The sequence below is a fragment of the Fukomys damarensis genome, unplaced genomic scaffold (assembly GCF_012274545.1).
Source record: "Fukomys damarensis isolate Sample0158 unplaced genomic scaffold, DMR_v1.0_HiC HiC_scaffold_8, whole genome shotgun sequence".
Lineage (NCBI taxonomy): Eukaryota > Metazoa > Chordata > Mammalia > Rodentia > Bathyergidae > Fukomys > Fukomys damarensis.
Genome location: NW_022900920.1, coordinates 31489619 through 31497432, shown reverse-complemented (window position 1 = coordinate 31497432; position 7814 = coordinate 31489619). Strand labels below are relative to the sequence as shown.

At 45.0% G+C, this 7814-nt stretch overlaps 1 pseudogene; it reads right to left on the bottom strand.

Moving 5' to 3' along the window:
• Positions 1 to 580: 580 nt before the first annotated feature.
• LOC104863804 lies at positions 581 to 1068 on the bottom strand (annotated as a pseudogene).
• Positions 1069 to 7814: the final 6746 nt, after the last annotated feature.

Here is a 7814-nt window from a genome sequence, read left to right as displayed (position 1 = left end):
CTCCTTATCTGTCAGTTGATGAGCATCTGGGCTGTTTCCAAGGTTTAGTTATTACAAACTGTGCCGCTGTAAACCTAGGTGTGCATATATTGCTGTGGTCTGATGCTTTTAATTCTTTCAGGAAGATACCAAGAAGGGGAGCAGCTGAGTCAAATGGAGCCTCTAGTTTTAGTTTTTTGAGGAATCTCCATGCTGATTTCCACAGTGGTTGCACCCGTCTGCACTCCCACCAACAGTGGAGAAGCGTTCCTTTCCCCCCCACAGCCCCACCAGTATTTGTTATTAGTTGATTTCTTGATAGCAGCCATTCTTTCTGGAGTGAGGTGGAATCTCAGTGTTGCGTTAATTTGCATCTCTGGAATGACCAGTGGTGCTGAACATTTTTCCGTATATTTATTTGCTGTTTGTACATCTTCATCTGAGAAGTGTCTACTCACTTCAAATGCCGTTTTTAGATTGCATCTTTAAATTTGGGGGGGTCTGGGGTTTTTTTTGTTGTTGTTCTTTATATAATCTAGACAGTAGTCCTCTGTCTGAGGAACAGCTAGCAAAATTTTTTCCCACGGTGTGGGTTGTCTCTTCACCTTGTTGGTGGTTCCTCTTGCTGTGCATAAGCTTTTTTTTTTAAACAATTGATTATCAATTTATTAAAACAGTTGCCTTAGGCATCTGCAATGGTGACTTCATCCTCCTCTCCTGGCTCAATACTGATGGAAGTAATCTGCTTAACGATCTCAGAAGGACAGTGCACATCGGTCAGTCACTGTGGATTCTCATTGGAAATGGTCCCATGTCTTAGAACCTTCACCACAGGCGGGGGTTTTTTTTTGTAGTGATTCTCAAGGTCTTGGTAGGCATGTGAACTTTGAGATTCTTTTCCTTTGCACCTCTGATCAAGTCAGCGCACCCCTTCTCCAGGGGTTTCACGTTGCGACTCGTGAGGGTCATCCTAACTCGGTGAATGGACACCTCAGGTTCCACGGGGGTCTTTCCAGTGTCTTTAAAGGCCATGGCAGCGGCTCTACTTCCTGACTGACTTGTTCCTCGGTGCACTGGTATTTGGGGCATATGTTTATGACTGTTATCTCTTCCTCTTGGACTATAGTGACTTCTTTGTCTCTCTTAATTAGTCTTGACTTGAAATGCACTTTGTCTGCAAATAGAATAGCTACCTCTACTTTTTTCTGGGTTCCAGTTGCACAGAACAGTCCTTTGACTTTCAGTCTATGAATTTCTTTTTCAATCAAATGGTTCTTGTGTGCAGCATATTGTTGGATCTTGCTTCTTGATCCATTCTGCCAGTCTGTTTCTTTTGATTGGTGAACTGAGGCCATTTATAGTGACGGTTATAACTGAAATGTATTGACTTATCCTTTTCATGTTGTTTCCCTGTTGTTGGTCCTCCCCCATTTAATTTCTTCCTTTGCCTGGTGGATTCATTCTGTTGAGGTCCATGGAGTTGTAGTCCTTGTTACCTCTTTCTAGAATGTCCTTCAGCACATGTTGGAGAACTGGTTTGGTGGTCATGAACTTCTTCAGGTATCATGTAAGTGTCTTCTTTCTCCATCAGAATTTTTTTCTGAGACATGGTCTCTCACTGTGTAGTTCAGGCTGGCTTTGAACTCACTATGTAGCCCAGGCTGGGCTTGAACTCTGCCTCTCAAGTGCTAGGATTACAAGCACGTGCCGCTCATGCTACTCTCCATCAACTTTTTGTGTGTATGTGTGGTACTGGAGGTTAAACTCAGGACCTTGGGCTTGAGAGGAAGGCAGCACTAAATCCCCAGCCCTCTCCATCAAATGTTTTCTCATTAAAGACTTGTTTATTCAAGTATCTAAAAACATTCTACAATGGAAACTCATTAGATGCTGTTTGCACTGTGCTATGGACCACACATATAGTGCCATACTGTTTCAGAAGACTTGAAATGATAGTTTAAAAACTGTACACGGGATAGAGAACCGAGGAAGACAATTTAATGTTTCAACAAGATCCAGAGGTGCATCAAATTAAATTACAGCTCCACTTGCAAATGGCTGCTACATGATGGTACCCAAGAAATGGGTGGTGATGGATAAATTCAGAAACGCTTTTCTCAAAGCAGGTGGTTCTTTAGAAAGTTTCGGGTCACAGCCCTTGCAGAAGACACGGATGCCCAACATTCTAATTCTTGGTCCAGGAAACATGGGTCTTCCAGGTTCCATGTGGCCAGGGTGCCCCAACAATCATTTTTCTGTGCTGTAATTAAGAGGGTCCATTGGACTGGACAAGAAACAGGTGGGAGCTGCCCACTATCAGTCATAGTGGACGGCAGTGTAAAAGATGACCCAAATGACTGTGAACCAAGCAAAAGATGTCATAAACCCTCCTTTCTGAGTTCCCACAGGCCGCCATACTCTTCCTCACCAATCCGTAGGTAGTTGCTGAAGTAGAAGTACTCCTGCATTGATCGGGCAGAATCCTGCTATTCTCAAGAAGCCTCACAATGGCAGAATTCCCCAAATGACACCCAGGACCACAGTGACGACGTTGGAACCAGTAGATCACATCTAAAAATTCATCCTTGCCCTCCCAAGCCGCATCACTCTGCAGCACTGTGCTCCAGAGAGAGACTTTGAAGGCCCTGTTGTGGCTGAGGCGGCTCCTCCTTCCCCTGTCCACTGCTCATCCTCCTGTTGCACTGCCCAGGGGCCAGGTCTGGGGTGCCAGGGCCGCGCCAAGAGGAGTCAGGGTTTGGAGTCTTGAGGGTCACAGTGAGTGGTGGCGGCGGCGGCAGGATCGGCAGACTGCAGCTCCTGCGGCCCAGCTAAGCCACCCGGCTCAGCTCACTCCCCAAGCAGGCACCGTGGAGAAAGGGGTCTCTCCAGCAGTTTTGAAGGATGGTTTTGTGGGGTATAGCCATGAGCTGGAGGTTGTTCTCTTTTAGGACTTGAAATACTTCACTCCAAGCTCTCCTTGACTTGAAGGTTTGTGTTGAGAAGTCTGCTACGATTCTGATGGGCTTTCCTTTATAGGTGATTTGTTTCTTTTCTCTAACAGCTTTTAATATTCTATTCCTGTGTTGAATTTCTGGAATCTTGACTATTATATGCCTTGGTGTAGATTTTCTTTTGATCATGGCTAACTGGAGTTTTATAAGCCTCCCTTCTTTGTACGTCTAATCATTTTTCCCTGCTTGAGAAGTTTTCTGCCATTATTTCTTTTTTTATGTCATTTGTGCTATCTCCTGCTTTTTCATTGACTCTAATTAGTCTTATGTTGTTCTTCTTTGCATTATGTAGCATCTGTTGGATTGATTTTTCTTGGTCCCTTGCTATTTTTTTTTTTCATACCAGGGATTGCACTCAGGCCCTTGCACTTGCAAGGTGAGAGGCAGAACCACTGAGCCAAATCCCTGCCCCCAGTGCGTTGCTATTTTTAAGAGATCTTTCTTTTCATGATCGCTAACCACAATCCTGCCTTCTGTGTTGGATATTCTGTCCTCACATTGGCTTGTTCTGCTGAGCATACTTTCAGTGGAATTTTAATCTCCTAGATATTTGTTTGAATGGATTTCATGGATTCCATTTCTTTCCTATGTTGGGTGTTCATGGTTTTCATCATTTTCCTAAACTCCCCTATTTTTAAACTGTATCTGTTCAAGAGTCACTAATTACATATTTCATTACTGTCAGCATATCTATAGTATTCTGAGAAACTATTTCTGATTTGATTTTTTCCAGAGCCTCATTCATTTGCTTTGTTACCACCTCAGAGGATACAGGTCAGTGAGTTGTGAATTATTCCACCTCATTGGCCTCTGGGTTTGCCTATGGGGAGCTGGAAGTCTGGGGCTGCATCTTGCTTAAGTGTCCTTTCCCTTTTTCTAAGTTTGATTCCTGGGATGATGCTAGTAAATTGTACAGGACAAGTAGCTTTATTGCTGGCATTCAGAACCCTTAGGAAATGACCACTTCTCAGAAATATCTTCCAGGTGTAGGTGGCTCCTGGGTTTTGAGTCTATTGCAAGACCCTACCTCTTTAATTTATAGGAGATGAGAAGTTGCTGCCTATTTGGACTAGACCCTGGTTCTTTTGTTTGTGTGTGTGTGTGTGTGTGTGTGTGGTACTGGGATCAAACTTGAGACCTTGAGCTTGTGCGGCATTTGGGGGAACCACTGGACTAAATCCCTGAGCCAGCCCCTGCTTCTTTGGCACTGGCCCGTAGTATTGTTTATGACCCTTAAGCAATCTCAGTCTTGGTGAACAACTGACTAGCTAGAACAACTATGTCACACTGGCTAACATAATACAATCATCAATAACTATAGCATCAAGCACATCCTAGAAAATGACAAACTGTGGTAACTATTGATTTGCCACCATGAACTACATGAACTAGATTTGTGGTTATAAAACAAACCAGAAGCTGGGTGTGGTGGCACACGTCTGTAATCCCAGCACTCGGGAGGCTGAGGTAGGAGGATTGCTGTGAGTTTGAGACCAGCCTGGGCTACATAGTGAGACCCTGTCTCAAAAAAAACAAGACTTAAATAAATAAATAAAATAATATAAAACAAACCAGAAAATTGTATACAGTAAATATGCCCTCAGTATGGCAATTTTAACCTCAGCAGACAAAATTTAAAAGGGGTTAAGGGGGGAAAATAGAGAAATGGAAGAAGAGGAAGAGATCAGAAGCAAGGTTGGAGGACAAAGGAAGATTATTCAAGCTGTAGGGAACTGATGAAGCAGACAGGAGGGAAAGAGAGAAGGAAAAAATAAAAATAGGAACAGACAGAACAACAACAAAAAAACTAGAAACAACTGTTCACACTTAAATGAAAACAAGAACAAGCAATCAAGAAAAAGGAAAAGCAGGGAAAGCAAAACAAAAACAAGAAAAGGAAAGCCAGGTGTGGTGGTGCACGCCTGCAATCCCAGCACTCGGGAGGCTGAGGCAGGAGGATCGCTGTGAGTTCGAGACCAGCCCGGGCTACATAGTGAGTTCCAGGTCAGTCACTACACAGCAAGAACCTGTCTCAAAAAATGAAAAATGAAAAACAAGCAAGAAAAGGAAAAAAGAAAAAGAAATGTCCACTCCAAGGTGTGTCTCCACTGTCACTGGTAGAGTGGGCAGACAGACTCCAGATCCATGCTGATTAATCCCAGCAAGCCACCTATAGATTTACAGTGAGGTAGTAGATAATCCTAGCAAGCCCAAACCTGTAGTTCCGAGGCTCAGGTTGCTTTTTTTTTTTTCAGTACTTGGGTAGAACTCAGGACTTTGTACTTGCCAGGCAGATGCATTGCCACTGAGCTATATCCCTGGCTGATCTGGCTGGTTTCTGACTGTGAGGCTGGAACCTGATTTACTCAGACTGCAACACTGTTTGCCTCCTGCTGGCTTGAAATTGGCTCCTTGACCTCCCACCAACTTGAACGCACCCTGATGGAGCCAGCCCGCAGCTGCTCTGAGTACTGAGCTCAGTGGAGCCCACTCAAAGATGTACTACAGGCCAATTGTCCTCTCCTGGGGATGTCTGAAGCCTAATAACTTACCAGCCACTGCAGTCTGCTTCATCTACCGCTCTGTTCCACCGGTGCGTTACTCTGTGCAGACCTCTGGGGTCTCCAGAAGTCACTGTGTGTTACGGTTGGTGTTTAAATGTCCCTTCAAAGCCTCATGGCTTTTCAGAGATGGCTGAGTCTGCAGTGTTTGATGCTAGGATTGATTCACGGTACAATGCTAGCCTCAAGGGAACTAAAGGGCAGGAGTGCTACCTGTCCTAAGTAGTCTGCATAAGATAGGAGGGATAAAGAGCTGTGGTTGTTTTTTGTTGCCTTTGCTGCTTTCTGCTGCCATGAACTGTGTCCCTCTGCCATGTGCCACCCTGCCTTGGAGCCAGCCAACTGTGGACTGAGAGAAACCTCTGCAAAGTGTGAGCTAAATAAATTCTTTCCTCTTTAACGTTGGGTGTTAGGTATTCTGTCTTGGCAGTGAGATAAAACTAATTAACACTATGCACCTGCAGGTTTGAGCTGCCTTTCCTATGCAGGGAGTCAGGGCTCAGGGAGAGAGCGCTGCTTGCACCTCCTTCTTTGACGAAGTCTTTCTCCTCGTCCTCCCATGGGCCTCAAGCCTCACTTCGATCCTTGCTGGGTCCTTCTCTCCTCCTCTTCCTCACATTGCTGTATTCCAGTGCCTGAACACCACATCTTAGAGAGGCTGTTTCTCTGCTGCTCACCACTCTGTCATCTTCTGGATGCCTTTCAAAATATGAGAATTCAGGCTGGGGATGTACTCAGTGGTGCCATAGCTGACTGGCAAGTGCGAGGTCCTGAGTTTGTTCCCCAGTACACCAAAAGATATATATGTATTTATAAGAATTTTTAAAAGTCTGAAGGACTTTTCTTTTTCTTGCCTGCTTCTCTAGCTATGACTTCCAGTACAATGTTGATAGAAGTGGCAAGAGCAGAGATCTCCTTCCTTATTTGTAACCCTAGGGATAAAGATCATAATTTTTCACTGTTCAGTATGATGTTGTCTGTGGGGTGTGTTTGTGTGTGTGTGTGTGTGTGTGTGTGTGTGTGTGTGTGTGTGTGCACGCCTGCCCTTTATCAATAAAGGGATTCCCTTTGATTTTCAGTTCATGGTGTTTTTATCATGAAAAGGTGTTAGATTTTGCGAAATGCTGTCTGTGTTCCTGGAGATGATGGCATGTGGGTTTCGAGTTTATTAACAGAGTGTATCACACTGGTTGATTGTCATATGTTGAAGAATCACTGACTTGCTGGGATAAATCCCATGTGGCCACTATGTATGCTCTTTAGATCCTCCTCTCTATATGCTCTCAATTTAGATTGCTAGTATCACACTGAAGGTTTTTACATCTGTATACAGAATGGATAGTGGTCTATAGTTTTCTTTCTCTCTTTTTTCTTTTTTTTTTTTTTTAATTTCTAGTAGCTTTATTAAGAAACCTTGTTGCCGGGTATGGTGGCGCCTGTAATCCCAGCACTCGGGAGGCTGAGGCAGGAGGATCGCTGTGAGTTTGAGACCAGCCCGGGCTACATAGTGAGTTCCAGGTCAGTCTCAACTACATAGTGAGACCATCTCAAAAAAATAAAATAAAATAAAATAAAAAGAAAGCTTGTTGAGTTTGGAAAGCTGACAGAACCTAGGTCTGAACCATATACATGAGATCAGGTGGTTTTGTATTCTTGCTTTGGTGGCATGAATGGAAGCTTCTGTAATCCCACCAGTAATGCACGTGGGATGTCCTTGAAATATTAAAGTCTGGTCCTAAATAGACCTGAGGCCATGGGTCAGGAATTTAGCTCAGTGGTTCTGCTACCTGCCTCACAAGCTCAAGGACCCCAGTTCGATCCCCTGTACCATACCAAAAAAACAAAACAGAAACCCTGCTGGCGTGATCCATGGCTTTAGCTCCTAGGAGTCAGCTTGGGAATGGGAGGTAATTCTCAGGAGTGCGGATGAGCTGGAGGTGGTGGCTGCGATGTGATAGGAACAGTGGCCTTTGTTTCCACACCAGGACTGAAGTTGGATGAAAGTGAGAAGGGGGAAGACAGGGTCCCAGGAGGTAAGTAACAGGCAAGCGGAGCCTGCCCTCTCTTCACTGTGATCGCCCCTGAAGAGCAGACCCAGCCTCTCCCATTCTCCCGCAGGGCGGCTCGGCCTGGCCTTCTGCGTGTGGGGCCCGGGCTTCCGCCCTCTGCTGAGGCCCAAGCGAACAGCAGCTGCTTCAGCAGCACAGCTCTCCGGAAGCCTCCTGCCTCGGCCTGGCCCCTGGGCTCAGCGCGAGCAGCTCGG